Source organism: Tenebrio molitor, chromosome 7 (genome assembly GCF_963966145.1).
Source record: "Tenebrio molitor chromosome 7, icTenMoli1.1, whole genome shotgun sequence".
NCBI classification, from domain to species: domain Eukaryota; kingdom Metazoa; phylum Arthropoda; class Insecta; order Coleoptera; family Tenebrionidae; genus Tenebrio; species Tenebrio molitor.
The window spans coordinates 15,621,326-15,637,773 of NC_091052.1; the positions used below are offsets into that span (position 1 = coordinate 15,621,326).

A 16,448-nucleotide genomic window follows, 5' to 3' on the forward strand; every position below is an offset into this window, starting at 1 on the left:
CCTTAGAGAAAGACGTAATAACCGTAAACAATTAAACAATTGCTGCTTCAGTAGCGCAAGTGCCTTTGCATCAAAATGGCTGACATACAATTGACAATTTACGTTGCTAACCAAATAACCATCAAATAACTAGTGGCTCATACCAACATGACAACACTTTGACAATTGTTTAAAAAAAGAACTTTATTTGCTATTACTTTTATCATTTAGTGATACTGCTTCATCAATTTGTTGGTATCCTGTTAACACGAACCCTCAAATGTACTCTCCAATTATATCCGATGTCATCATAATTCTGTCACTGCAAACATAATTATGTTGCAACTATCAGCCTACAAAACGTTACATTATTCAGTCTGAAACTTTCCATTGAAACAAATAAATCCCAATGATGCATCAATTAAGACGAAGAAAAACTGAATAACATCAACAGCATTTCGCGTGATAAAATCTATTCATAATTTTACAATGACACAGACAGTCAAAAAACACGAATCGTTGACATTTCATAAACTTGTCACGTCGTGGCAAAGTTTTAAATCGATCTATAAGTTAACGACTACCTTTCGTGCGTTACTACTTGATGTAACAAATGCCCTTGCAATCAATAGAGCCATCGGAAGCCGTGTTGGGTACCGATGAAAAATATAAATTATGATTCTAACCCCGGTTCGACCTTTCCGAATACAAAGACATCAATAATAGCTTCTGGTACAACCTGTTAAGATAATCAATTAGCAACTTTAAAACGTGGCAATAAAAATTTCATGCAATCAACATAAAACGATGTATAGTCGTTTTATGCGTTCTTTTCTTTTATGTCATTTTATTAATATCTCGGATCGATTTAATGCTCGTTGCCAGAACTTTTTCTGTTCGACATGCTGCACAGAAAATTATTTTTTTCACGGGTTCTTGTAGCCGCTACCGGTGGCCATAAATACGTTTCCTTATTACGCGGTTACGAGGACTTCACCTAATATAGACATTCGTGGAGTTAGTTTTAGTGAAAATCGAACCGATATTCAGTTAACTTTCACTCTAAGGAAAACGTACTTGTATTTGTAATTTCAACGTTTTTGACGACACATTGTCTGAACTATAACAAATAGAGTAGGGAAAACGTCTGTTGGCTCCACAAAGCTATCGAGTGTTCAATTGAAAAGTTCATCAAGTACCCTTTGAATTTTTCACAACATTGTGAAATATGTCTTAGAAGATCAATGACAAAAGTTAGGTTAGGACAACGTTAAGAAGTGACATTTTTGACTAAATTTATTTTATATCTAATACGAAAGACATTATTGCCTGCGTTCTCGACAAGCCAGTTGCAAAGATGCAATCTTCTTGGATAATCTCCTGGCTTCAATTCCTGCAATGCTGTGATACGGTAGGGATAAAGATGTAAATTGTGTGCGTTGTTGCAACAGAGAGATTCATTTGCTGACTCAATTGTCTGATTGTCTGATAGATGTTTTTGGTGTTTAAATTGAAATTAAATGTAATTAGAGTTCAATTCCACAGAAAACGAAACTCAACTCAAAAAAATACGTTACACTCTCAAAACACAACTGACATCTGTCAAAGAAGGCATCATTCCTTTTTCGCTCTTCTTTCATCAAAAAGTCATAGCCAACTTGATGAACTTTTCATTTGAATACGCGTTATATGGCATAGACGCGTCATAAAACAGTAATAAAAAACATATTGACTTTTCAATTTTCATTTTTTCTGGCTTGATAATATTTTTCAATTTATGTCAGTTTCGGTCACCAACCCGGAAGGCGTGTCTTAATCTCGTTACCATAATTTAGAAAAAAAAACTCTATTATGTACTTGTGACATTGTACTTTTAATTGCACCGCTGCACGGCAACTCCCCCCACAAAACCGAAACCGGAAAAACAAAGAACCGCGTTAAAATTTCGTGACTTATTCGAATATAATAGCTGCACAGTGAGAAAATACACACACGGGGGGGAATAATTTCTCCACTGGCGACACCCCTTCGACGTTTTTTTGAGGGCGTCACCGTTAAAAAACACATCCAATCTCATCCTCTCTCCATCGCCGTTTAACACGCGACTTTAATAAAAGTCATTCATAATTTTCGTTTCTGGCGGGAGGACCCCCCTCTGAAAGGCCACTATTATTCACAGCGTTATCTCTTTTTGCAGTAAATGCGGCGTAAACTGTAATAATACGACCGGTGATAAAGCGAACACAAGACTTTTATATGTTTACGGACGGGGGTGGCGTCGATAGTTAACACGTGTAAAATTTTTAACGAACCAAAAATACACTTTAGAATATATTTTAACGACTAACTCGTCTTCGTGTTTGCGTCCGGATCCGATTTCAGCGTGACCTCGTTAGATTTTTTCAAAAATTGGGGTGGTCGTGCCAAGGTTGCGGTCTCGAATGGACGCAGAGGCAAGTGGGTTCCGGATGCGTCTAATTCATGTTCGAGCTGCCCGGAAAGAACCCTTTCCGGTGGCACTAATTTCCGGGCTTATTTTAAGCCACTCACTAAGGCATTTATAACGTTACGAATTCAACAAGATCATGGAGGCGTCGAGGAAATCGAAGTTTAAAAAAATAGTGGTACAGCCTTTAAATCTACAATGAAATAAATGGTTTTGTTACGACGCAGTTAAATATTTACACTGATTTAAAAGTAGAACACTCCAGGTGTAACTTCCGTTTTGGTGGCCTGGTTAATGAAAAAACTAGATCTAGGGGAGCTTTAGGAAAGGGACAAAACACTGAGCTGAGTGAATAATATTTGCAGAATATAATCAAATGATGTTGATGATAATAATTTTTATCTTCAAGCGGTCGAAAATCTTCACTTCAAATCCAAAGAGTTGAAATGTCCACAGGAGGCTCAACCGAGTCAAATGTACGAGTAAGGTCATTTGAAGCATTTCTCACGATTTATTTATCAACAATTACACGAAATATTTAACTAAATTATCCCTATTAGAAAAGCGCCTCTAAAAAAGCGAAATAACGAAATTATTACCCAATATTTAACCGGTCTCACTGTGGTGTAACACATCCATGTGCATGGATGACAGATGTCAAAATCAAAAATAGCAAGATGGCCACTCAACGTTAAAAAGTAAACTGTAGACTTGACTAGTGTTATTGAACCGTCAAGAGAACTAGGAGTTTCTGGTGCTTTAAAATTTGAAAATTGTCATTTTACTGCAATTGCAGCAAAAGAAAATAAATGAGTTCATGTCCGATTTTTTTTTTTGTGATCCGCCTGAAAATAATAGTTATTTTTATATTAAGTGCGCGAAGAGAGTGTTTTTTGTGCATGAGAAGGTCTTTTACGCCGAGACGAAGGTCGAGGCAGTATAAGCCTTTGAATGCACAAAAACATCTTCGCGCACGAAATATAAACAATATTTTTTCTATAATTGATTCAAAAAATTGAAATTAAAAATTCAAATTTTTGAAGCAACTCTGAAGTTTCAATGCAGTGACCATGTTGCTAGGTAGCTAATAAAAAACAGTGCGTGAAATGAAAAACAGAAATAGTCGTATGCGTGAAATTGCATTTCACACACTGTTTTGTATGGTTTCTATAGTTTCGATCTTACTAACAATGCAAAAAAAATACACGTCAGAAAATGATCCACTTCAGGCACAGATAACTATGCGTGAATTTCAATTTTTTGAATCAATTATAGAAAAAATAGTATACTCGTATGTATATCATTCAGAGTAGAAGGTTTTTTTGTGCTTCGCCCAGTTGCGATCTCTGGGTTCAGCACAAAAAGTCTCACTTCTACTCTTAATCATACAGGCTGTCTCAAAATTCACGAATTCCGAATTCAGAGCGTTGTAGGGGATTACTTCAGTAGTCCAAATATGGAAATTAAAAAAAAAAATCGGGACTCCCCCCACAAAAATACATTGATCTGAAGGTGCACTCTTTGAAGTGCGTTTTCTTCAAATACAGGCTGAAAAGTTCAGTGTTTATTGTTATTTATGGTGTAGATGATTGTGGAAAATAATAACGTAAAACAATTTTTTGAAGAATAGCTTTACTTTAGAGTAAAAAAATCTTACATTTTTGTAATTTTTCTTAAAAATGGAACGGTAACGTAGCTAAAATAGTATTTTGTCACTGTGGATATGTATTGAACAAAATTAAAGTGCTTATATCTTCTTCAGGAAAAGCGAATTTTTTTTTTTGTATTTTTTGAGCTCTACTGGGTCCTTCCCTATCACGCTCTGACTTCAGAATTCGCGAATTTTGAGACAACCTGTATGATCTACTATTATTTCAAAATACGAAAAACAATATTTCTGTGTATAAAAAAGCAGTAATATCATAACAAAATGTGAAATTAACTGAATTTTAAAAAATCTTTGCTCCTTTTTACCTACTAATTGTAGCTAAAATGCTACAATTCTCTTCCTACTAGGTACGCCGATCTAAAAACATTATGACTACCTACTCTGTTTATTTTTACAGAAGAAAATTCTCTGTATTAATGCATTAAACTCGTGCTAACTCGACTTCAAAGTTAGAATTCACATCTACTCTTACTGAGCAGTTGTACATATACCTACGTATATTAATGTTTCGTTTGAAGTGAAGTTTGAGGAAGTTGTGGGTGGGATGGAGGTTCCTAACGATGAACTAAAATTTTCACGTAACAAGCATGGGCATTTTTTAGATTTTGTAAGATATTAATCAAGTCCATGCTAAATATTTGATTACTACATTTTGCAAACGAAATCACGCACGGCAAAACCTAAACTGGCGATTCCCATTTCGATTAAAAAAAAAATCGAGCACAATTTTTAACTAGCTGAAAGATTTTCCATCTCAAGGACGCGATAAATCCAACAAGTATATTAAAAAAAAAAATCGCGCAGAAATATGGAAGGGGACTTTACGCCGAGGAAAAGTCATTAATATCACCTTGGGCTTCTGAACAAATGTGTCAACATTTTCCACGGAAGTTCTTCACCTAGTTTGCGCCGTTTCCTGTGTAATTCTGGAAAAAAGTTCCTCGTTTCGGGTTAATTAAATAGTCGTTACAAAATTGTAAGCTCGCCTCTTCCCGATAATAAAACCAGTTCAGGAACTAAACAAAGCTTTTTGAAACCACGTAAAAAGACATTCTCATGCAAATACATTCTTTTTTCTCTTATCTTTCCCACATTGTTGGTGGTAATATCGCGATTACCTGGATAATGTGGATATTAACATATCGGTCCTCGACATCTATCCAGTCTCCGTGTTTTTATCCTTCGTCCCGAATTGATGGAATCTCGTCAATTAATAATTGTAATTGAATTCCGGTCGAGCCATCAAGTCTCAGGTGGGTATCGAGTTCCGTGTGGGTAATTCATATCTCGGTGTATCGCCCTTTAAAGATTGACCCTCTTTCGACTGGAGTGCCCTTTCCGAGCGAACATTTATTGAAAGATGAGAAAGTTTGCGAGCGCGCGATGAAAAGAACTTCTCTCTCGCAAAAAAAAAACTCCTTTGAAGTAGTGAAATTATCATCTTAAAGAAGTAACTTTGAGAATTTTATTTGATCCATTACAGGACTTAACACAATTATTTCGGAATATGACTTAAAAACACGTTTAACATAAATTTGTATTGATCATTTATGCGACGCTCTTTCACGCGTCAAACCTCTCCGGAGAAAAACCCCGAATCGCCCTTTTTTGGCGGCATTATTCCCCGGATTTATCTCGCCTATTTTGAATTCCAGTTAAAGAGAGGCCGCGTAATGGAATATTTAATTCAATTACTTAATTTGCCGAATTAGTCAAAATAAGAGGCGACCACTCTCCGTTCCTTTTTTTCTTCTTCTTAATTTCGTCATTTGTCGCTGAAAAACACATTCAAGTATGGTAAACACGATCGTTCTTTTCTACCTGAATTAAAAAAAAAATTGAAGAGAAGCCGCGACTATTAAATTGGAAAATAAATAATTGTAATAAGGAACACAAACAAGTGTTCCTATTGGACATAAAAAACAATGTTCAGAATCAACACATAATCAGACGAGAACAACAGAATTGCCTTTCCACCGTGTGGGGCTTCTTTCACTGTTCCGAGACGTATTTTTAATTGAAAAACTAAAAATTTTCTCTATTTATAGCCGGAATTGGTCTTGGTCGGTTGCCAAGTTAAAGATTTTAAAATAAACGAAAACAGGAAATGATTTATCCGAATAATCAATCTGGACGAGACACTTATTCTTGATTTTTTTTCCGGGGGGACCATTCATTTTACCGCGATCTTAATTTTAAAAATGAAAAATCGACAAATAAAAAATCTTGGCCGCGTTACAACGCACTAATTTGTTATGGGTTTTATGTCCGCAACATAAAATACTCCAAATAAATTTAGACCGGTCCTAACTGTGAAAATAAACATCGTCGACTGAAAGAACCGAATCGGAGAATTTTCCACGGAAAAATCGTCCGGGAGGTCGCCCAGATGTGTTTAAAACTTGGCAAATAAACTAATTTGAAGCTCGATTAGTTCGCATAGATTGGAAAACTTCTCGGGAGATAACAATCAACGGAGATATTAAAACGAGGCGAGGACTATTTACATAGGATATAGATGGCAAATACGGATCCGCATTATTAATTTAAGACGAGTCCTGGAGCACCGGAAATGATGTTGCACGAATAAAATACGTCGTCCGCTTTAACAAATAAATAAACGGAGAAAAATGTTTCAACAATTTCTGTGCGATAAATTCAACGCGGCAACCGACGACTTTCTAGGCATAACAATAAAATAAATAATTGAAAAAGTTTTAAAGTAAATCCATCCACTTTCTCCCTTACCAATTAGGGAATAATTTGTGGTGGTGCAATAAAGACGGAAAAAATTTCGCAAGCAGAAGCAAAGAGAAACATTCGCGTGTAAACGAGGCCCGTAATATGACGATAAGTACCATGAGCCCTTATAAAGCAACCACCAATGTAAATATTTATGCCCGAAACGCCGAACAAATTAAATTCTTCCGTGGAACGATCTTGAACTTGGGACATCCGATCAATGAAGATTATTATTAAGCACTTTGTAAAAATTTCGAGGACGATCGATACGAGTACATCATCTCCACAATTGACAATTAACGGCGGCTGGCGATTTCTCAAGCTTAAGAATAAATCCGAATCGCGAATATTCCGCCGCTTTAAACAATGAGCAATTTCGACCATTGTGTTCGAGCCGACGGGGATGTTGGCCAACTTTCGCAGTTAATTGTTGGTTTCTTGAACAATTCGAGAGTCTCCGTCTTTTCGCCACAAATAAACTTCGGTAATTGAGTCAAACATTTTGCAACAATAGAGATACCCCACAGTTAACGATTATGAAAATATTAACTCGATTACGTCCCGTTCAGGAACGTAATTGACTCCTTGACACTGAAACGCTTCCCAATATAAAAAGATTTAATCGAGTCGCATCGATAAACTTGATTCACCGCGTCGGCATTTGATTAATGTTGAGACTCGCTATAAATTACCTTTTAAATCCACTGGAAAATATCTTCAAAGTATTTTTCTAAGATCCAATCAATTAAACCCCCGTGCCTTCCGTAATGTTAATTTACATAATCTCTTTACTGGGTCTACGATCAAATTACCAAAAAGCAATTAAAAAAAAGTAAAATGTATTACAATGTAACGTGCCATCAATTAAAAAAAAATCGAGTTACCTGGATTGTGCTATTCTGATGCTTTGATTGGTTCAAACCACCATTTTCGCCTACTCTGATTTTTTTTTATTTGATCGCACGGTAGTATCGGGCGTTCAAAAAAAATTCTGGGCTGGGAAGGCTTTGAAAACCTTCAATTGTTTTGCTTTTTTAAAGTGTAAATTGACAGTGGTAATTAGAGCATGTTGACAGCTAACCTAAAATTTATAAACAACAATTCTTTCTGTTTTTTTTTGTTTCTTTGCAATGCTTTACATTAAAAATAAAATAACCAGCGATTCCTATTCTCGAAGCAATTATCTAAAAACACTCTTTGCTAAAAACAAACATGTTCAACATGTTAAACATAAACAAATGTCATTGGTGTCAAACGGCGGGAAATTCAAACTTTACACTGTTTCAGATGGTTTACTTTTTTCAACGCCTACTCAGCTCAGGTTTTCATTTGAACGCATGATACAATTTCTGCTAGAACTTTCGTAATGTTTTGCTTCTATGTGACCAAAACCACGGATTTGAAAAATATCGATCTTTTCTTATAAAATTTCCACTCATTTTTATTTCCACCCGGACTAATATTACACCTTTTATTACAAAATAAAATAAAAAATAACGCACGAATCCTCCTCAGTCGCCCATTTTGACGAAATTATACTTGAAATGTGTCAGTTCCCATTAAGAAAACAAACTAAAAATATAAATCGACACAGAAGCGAGAGATAAATTTCAGTAAAACTCCAACGAAAAAAAAGAACCGGATTATTCATTCCGTTTGCAGACGGGATTATGGATTTTACTGAAATCATTGTGCATATTTCCGTATCGATTAAGTGCGTAGTCCCTGTCGACCGACTTCCACGTGGATTTTTAAAACGTCTCGAATTGTAAATTCGACAGTAAATTTATCTAGACGTTAACTCTTTTAACGACGGCGATGTGATTTGTAGAACACCGAGGGAAAAAATGTCGTCGCCGTGTTGAAAATTAGAAACTCGACGAACGTTGGTGAACCCTCTTCGCGTAATCTTTTGTTACGTGTTGTTCAGAGAAATTCTCAGTCGAGGTAATGACAAGAGAGGTTTCGCTTTGTTTGGAAATTAAATTAGCTACATCAATTCCCAGATTTGTGAACTCATCACGGTCACAATAATTCCGAGTTGCGAAATAAAAGCATCCCCCGAACAACAATAACCAAATAAAACTAATTGTTATGCAAATCGATAAATCTCCGTTTCATTTGGGGCTTGATGAATTCGTGTCGTGTGGTTTACGTGTTGTGTCCTAAATTTGTTATGTATTATTTTCGTTGTCATCGATTATCGATTCTCGTATCTTATTAGACTTGAATATTTCATGTTGGATTTTTATTTACCGTCGACTCCAGAGACACCTGTTCGACGTTTGGTTGGAAACATGAAATTTCACAAACAAACAGAATAGTACAAATTAAAGGCTGAATCTCGACAACGTTTCAAAGTCAGGACGGGATCACGACGGGGGACGATCTCTTGGCGAGAAACGGATGTCACTAACAAACGAGGACTCGTTTAATGTTCGATTAGCTAAGAAACGTAATTTGACACTGGGATTAGATGGATCACCGCTGCTTTCATTAAAACTAAAAACCTAATGCCTAAAGCGACGCCGACGCACCTAATTTTTTAATATAGTAGTAGGAAACGATATTTGGAACAACTTATGCAGGTTTTTATAACGTTCTAATACTTTTATGAGGGTTGGAATGGTTGGGGCAGCCCATTGCTGGCGGCCGTCATAAATTACTGAAGATTCAGAAATGGGCCGGAGTCTTCAACGCATTTGTGCTCTGCACAGATCAGGATTGTGATGAATGTCATTTTTGATAATAATAATTATTATTTTAAAATTATTCTTCTAACACCAAATTCACTTTATAATTCTTTCTTTGCTATTTGACGTAGATTCGCGTAACATACTCGTAAATATTATGATCCTAGGTAGGTACAGTAAACGGGAAATGAACATTTTTCTAATGGAAATTTGGTTTTGTCCATTTGTCAGTTAATTGTCTACTTGACAATTCCTATCAAAATTTTTTTTTCTAATTCAGTTACGAAAAGCAACCATTGTGTTGTCATTTTAGTTGTGAAACGTGCTTCATTTAATAACTAGTCAAAAAAGTGACATTATATTATCACTAGTGTTAAAAAGTGACATTAGTGATATTAGTAGTATTATCCCGGGAAATTATTGAAATAGCAGATTTAAACAGGATTTTAATCAGAATGTGTGCTTTTCGTAACTAAATTAGAAAAAATCTTGTATGAAACACGTAGCAAAATGGCTATTTTTTTGCACACGACATGTTGGACCACTCGTTGACACTCATGGTCCAATTGTCATGTCTAGTGCAAAAAAGACGCTCATTTTGCAACTCGTTGCATAAATAGCTATTAAATGTCATTGAATTTTGACCATAATTCTAACCTATCTCGTGTAAGAAGGTTTCACACCATGAAAAAATTGTAAAAATGTGTCAATTTTATTCTGGCAGTTCCCCTTTTTGCAACAAATTGTAGCTAGAAGGGCCCGGAAAATCCAATAATCCATTTGTTATCGAAACACATTACAAAATTTCGAGTACGGACCATCATGCTACAAACGTTCGGAGCGTGCGGAAGTGACCGAAATCAGGTAGTATTTACGACATCTTTACGGATCTCAATCGGCTTATTGAGATAATGAGTTCCAATAGTTCCAAATATCGTTTCCTACTAATATTATTTCGGTTAAAATGTCTCTCCCAAAGAACTTATCCCGTAATAAAATTCTCGTTCAGTTTCAGGGCAAGATAGCTTACCTGACCCGGCCATTAATCGGTATTCAGGTTAAACTTACAGTATTGTTACCAAGTAATAACGAGCAATTAGATAATTATGTGAAGCAATGACAACCCCAAAACCCCAGTCCAGATTGACTGCTGGCCACCCACCACGCTTCTGCTGCTACTCAAATTATACAGGGTGTTTTCGAAGTCGAGGCGTTCCTTGTAACACGAGGTACTATAGATTATTCTTAAGAATTTTAGCCTAAATCTTCTGAGTAAAATGTTTGTATTAACGGAGATAATTGATTGTATATTTTTATGCTTTTCTAAAATTTTGAGTCCGGTCCTGTCTATTTCTCCACTGTTCTAGATTAATACAGTGACGTGGTCCAGGAAGAGGAAGGTGTCTTTCCGGAAATCGCACTGCATATTCTCTGGACCCGCAGCTGCATTCTGATAACATTGCCCATACATTAGCAGCATATCTACGAGACCCTTTTTTTGGAATGATAAGCTATTCCGACTAATTAGATGACAACTCTGACAGTATTTTTGATTAACGTCCATGCTCATTTGATTTCTTTTGTCATTCTAATTTCCAGGTGTGATAAGTTTTATCGTCAGTGCGAAAACATCCACTTCTAATCAATTTAAAATTCTCAAAAAATTCAGGAATGATTGTGTATCACTCTAGAACAGTCTGTAAAAATTTCAAAATTTTTAATAAAACAGATAAAGATTTTGTTTTAATTCAATAACTGCTAAATTAATTTACATAATTTTTCACTGAGAGTCCTTTCAAACATTCAGGAAAAATTTGGTGTCATTGAAATCATGAAAACATCACCGGTTTTTGAAATAAATGGAATTTGATATTAAAGGGTAAAATTTAGCTATGATTTATTATTAAATTGGGCGGTCAATTCCACAAAAGAAGTTGACGTAGGTTATTTATGATACCCTTTAGGGACTTAAGAATTACTAGAAAAGTGGTCAACAGATGTTTCCCAACAATGAGATATTTATTTATGACACTGCAGTTGTAAATCTTGGTCATTTTTGGCTCTTAATGTTAAAATTGGAATAATTCAAAAACGAATAATTTTCTTTTGATGCGAATTTCATAAATGTGTTCTTTGAATTAATTGTGAATTATGAGCGTGTACGAAAAAAATATTTTTTTGCACAAAATCGATTTTTAAAATTTTATGGCTCTGAATTAAGTGATAAGTGAAAATTGATTACACACATTTGAAGTCTTATATCAAGGGAATGTTTCTTGATTTTTACTAATTTTTTTAATAGGGTTAATCGTGCTGACGATAAAACTGTCCAGGAGACTTAAGAACAAAAATATAGATCCCTAACATAGCAGATGTTCGTTAACTAAACTGTATTTCATGATGTTGGGGTACTTATTTCAGGACGCCTCAGAAAAACGTGAAGGATTGTTAAAACCTTTTTTTTGTAAGAAAGCGCACGCAAAACATCCACTTATTTGAGTTATTATTGTTGCATTGCTCGCGAGCCTGTTTAATCCAAGACTCGGCCTCTGACCGTCACACCATGTTCACGTCCGACGTACAAGATTTGCGGGTTACGGAGGAATAAACAGAGTTGTTCACGCTATTTTAATATTACGTCAGGAATAAATCTTCTCCGGCGTGAAAATCTCGTCGTTCTGGGACGTCCAACGAAAGGACAAAAAAACGACGTAAACCATTCAGGATCCAGGATAAAAACAAAGTGTTGAAAGATAAAACAGGAGGCGAACTTTTGGCATCGTTTTAATTGCATTCTGCGAGAGCCGTATCGGCCGAGTGGGAAACGGTTAATCCGAAACTCCTTCCTGAGCTCATATATCAGGAGTCGGCGATTAGAATACCGATTCCTGGGGCATCATCCCTCGCAGGTTTAATTTTATGCGAAACTGGAAGCTGCTCAACGTTTCAAAAAAAAAAAAAATTACCCACTTTCCCACGATTAAATCCTGGAAAAATGTGGGGCCGTTGTTTGTTGTCAATTAACTCGACTCATAGTTGCAAACATTTTAAACAACAACGGACTGTCATTATTGTAGAGCAATTAATTTGAAAGCATCGCTAATTAATTTAAGTTGATTATTACGGTAATGCGGAGTCTACAGTGACTTTTAATTGCGTTAGGGTGGTAACAACATTGCGCCGCAGTAATTCGATATCGAATGTGTTTGTGTGTCACGACAAAGACTCAACACGAGTCGAGTACATGCAAATTCGCGTTGAAAGCCGAACCAATCAAAATTCACTTTTCAGGAGGCGCTGAAAAAAATTCAGATGCACACATAACCGGGTCACGGTGAGGTGGTCGTCGTTGGGGTAGGTTCGACCATAAAAGAGCGAACGCCTTTTTACGGTTGTAATTTAAGCGGGGTGCGCCGCCTAATTGGATAGAAAGTTGCTGAAGTTCGACCGAATCTTCAAGAGTTTGTCGAGTTTTGTTTCCTTTTGTAAATTCGGAGATTCAAAGAGTCCGCCCCCCGCCCCCCTTGTCAGGTGTAACACGGAATCGTGAATTTTTTATCTGGAAAAAATAGATCTGGGGCCGATGCCTTGTTGGAGCTAGTCGAAAAGCGACCGCCGATAAATTACCTCGAACCGGAGGTCTCTCGTGTGGCCAACGTTCTTTATAACCTATGCCGTACGCCGTGACTCGACCAATTATCCTGACCCTTTCTAATCGTCGTCCAACCAAAAGCCTATTACACATAATTTATTGTCGGAATTGACAATAATGTGGCTTTCTGTTCAGCAGTAAATTAGTTATTTGAGGAAAGAGTGTGTCGAACCGAACCAATTTTCCGATTAACAGCTTTTGCGCAAACAATTTTGTTTTTGAAGTTTCCGAAAAGAAAATTTGACAATTTGGCAACGTCAGAAGGGATCTGTATGAGGTATTGGAAATTTCCTGTTTACATTGTTTTCTTTCGGCGACAGACACTTCCGATTCAGTTGTTCCGTAACCCGACCCTAACTCGTCTGAAATTAACCACGACGTCCTGAAAAAAAAATTGGTCCGACGTCTGTGCGGGAAAACCGATACAATTTCACGGTAAATTTGCATTATTATTTACGAGGCAACAGGAACAGACTACTCGGCAATAAATCGAGTCGTTCTACGCTGAAACTCGCCTCACAGCCTGGGCTCCTACCATGTCGGACTATTTGCCTATGCAGTAAAAGGTAAACATGGGTGAACACTCACGTGATTGGGACGCCCACTACACCGCGCAGATCCAATTAAGCTGCTTGTTGTGCACCGACAATGGGTCGCCTCCTACAACACACACAGAACAAAGCGTCAGAAGTGAGGAGAAAAAAAGAAGGAAAAAAACAAGAGGGGCTCGGTTCTACGTAGGTATATATGAAGGAGCCCCCGAGGATCACCCCTCACAAATTCAAAAACCAAGTGACCCAGTTCTCATCTGATATTTTAAACATGAAGCGATCTGTTCGAGCGGTCCCGTGAGCTTCCGAACTTTGCCAGTTCGAACAAGAACGATCGCGCTCGATTGAACGTGATCGATGATCCGTTGTCCACGTAAATGATTCAATTCGGCAATTGGGCAACTTTGATAAGCGCCAGAAGGGGGGGCTCTTTCATAATTGGGGGTAAAAGTTTCCAGCAAGATTTGAATTGGTGTCAAGGGACGGTGAAAATTACAGCGAACACATAGAGAAAGGTCAAGCTCTATTTTTTACATCAGATGTAATATCGCCTGTTCATTTAAATTTCTCCTTAAAGTTGGCGTTAAAGGATTACGGATCAGCTATTTAAATCTAACCTCACTTTTTGCATTGTTTGTGATTTTAACATGCAGTGGTGCGTTCGCAATCGATTCTTCAACGCCAACCAAGTCTCGACAGTCGTGTTGAAATTTTCGCCGGTTAAAAACGACTTTCTTGAAAATCGCAATTTTCATCACCCCCGACGAGCAAAAGTAATGAAGATGATTGCGATGTGAGCCGAACGAACGCAAAGCTAGAATCTAAACGGCGTTTCTTTTGCTTTGAAGTTGGAGTTGGATGTGTGTGTTCGCTTCCATTTGCAAAGAAATTTTCTTACAAAGTCACGCAACACACTCGGCGAAACTGCTCCGGGGATGGCTGTCGCGGCATTACACCCCGCTTCAGGCGTTCTCCTATCCCACAGGTGTGTTTCCAATGGGACCGGCTTTAGTTATGTTCGTGGAAGTTATCTCTTGGCGAAAGATGTTCGCGTAACATGCCGTTATAAAAGCCGCTGATAAAACTTGGGTATTTCTTAGTCGGTTAAAATTGGTTTTCTGCATCTGATTGGAAGGATAGAGACGAAAATTGCAACAAAAATATTATGAGAATCTTCCACCAAGAATTTTAAGACACTTTAAAGACGGGAAAGTATTTACCAATTAAATATTGTTGGATGCTATTTAGAAAATAATAAACTTTAGCTCTAGTTCATTCATCAAAATGTATTTTCAATGTGGCAAATAAAATTTAATTATCTTTATAGGTTTGGTGTCCGCACAGCTGCCTCAACTTTTAGCAATTTGGACCCTTAATGAGCCATTAGGTAGAAATGTTAAAAAAAATAATTCAATTTTCTAGATGAAGAGTTTTGTGATGATATAGCGTCCAATTATGTTCTCCACGAAACCCTCGACCCATCCAATCGCTACCACATTTTTATAAAATGCCTTTTAAAAAGTACAAATACAAAATTATATTCTTCATTTAATTGAAGAAGGTGGGCGTTTTGCAGCGTACCGCCGAAGGGATATTTTCTTCAGATTAATAAAAATATTATTTTAAAGATATTCACCGTAAGATTTCTCTGAAATATTCCAATTGAACGACATGTACATCAGTAGATATTTCATTAACGGAGACGTTAAATAAAATTTGTTTATGCGATTGCTTGAAACGAGATTGCTTTTAAAATTTACGACGTTGAAACTGGCTAAATTGAAAATATTTCCTGAAACTCTCGGGCGTTATTGTTTAAAATAATGCCGATGAACCTGACGAAAATAGAACATTTTAGTGTAATTTTTCGCATACACAAATAATAATTCAGGAGTAAATTAAGCCGGAACGTAAACTCCACCGAAAAATGACGGTTGAGCTCTCTATAAATAATTTATTCAGCTGGTATTGTCAATTCGCCTGAAAAAAAAAATCGATCTTCACCGTGGTCTTGTTAATAAATTCCTATCGCAAGGTTGAGCGTAAATAAATAATACAACCGGTTAGGAAAATCAACAGTCGTCCTGTCCTGTAATTAGAAAGTGATGAATAAGTAAAACCTACCGGTCGGTGAGCCCTGTCGCGATTATCCTTAATACGTTTAGACCGAGAAAAATGCAGGCAAGGAGGTCTTACCAGGACCGTCTAACACAACACTTCACATGTAACAAACAAAGAGGTAAACAAACACATCAACTGAAGAACAACATCTCTAGCGGGCCACAGGGTTGCGGGTAACTTACGGAGTCCCAAGTGTATCCTTTGTTTAGATAGGAAGGTTGCGCAAGGAGTCCGGATGCACGCACATGATGCGCGGCCCACAGAAAGCAAGACAGAATCTGATAGATTCAGTAATACAGAGCGGCTCTGGAGACTACCACACAAACGGTACCAGATGAACGCGTGTACTGACACTGACTGACAAGTGGACACACTTGACATACAAGCCCCACTCCGACGCTCGCCCCCACCAGACGTCGTTACCATCGCGACGCTCTCTGCTCTGCGCCGACGCCTTCCACAAACTGATTATGCAAAAGTTTAGACGGACGCGAAAACTACCTCTGCCCACATCAGAGATGGATGGATAATTAATTCGACCGGGGGGCACCAGGTGGGCGGAAGCGGGTTTGACACCGGAGGAATCCGGGATTTC

The 16,448-nt window shown here is 37.2% G+C and overlaps 1 protein-coding gene across 6 annotated transcripts in view; it reads right to left on the minus strand.

Annotated features, from left to right (window-relative positions):
- The window catches only part of LOC138134684 (1-phosphatidylinositol 4,5-bisphosphate phosphodiesterase epsilon-1-like), a 58,302-nt gene extending 42,079 nt beyond the window's left edge, over nucleotides 1–16,223 (minus strand). For 3 of the 6 annotated variants that reach the window (XM_069053090.1, XM_069053085.1, XM_069053087.1), the window contains exons 1-2: nucleotides 15,857–16,223; nucleotides 13,770–13,841 (exon numbers count right to left, since the gene is read on the minus strand). The gene's annotated coding sequence lies outside the window, so the exon portion shown is untranslated. The remainder of the gene's footprint in view (nucleotides 1–13,769; nucleotides 13,842–15,856) is intronic. The other 3 variants (XM_069053086.1, XM_069053089.1, XM_069053088.1) reach the window with 2 other exon arrangements.
- Between the last annotated feature and the right edge of the window lie 225 nt (nucleotides 16,224–16,448).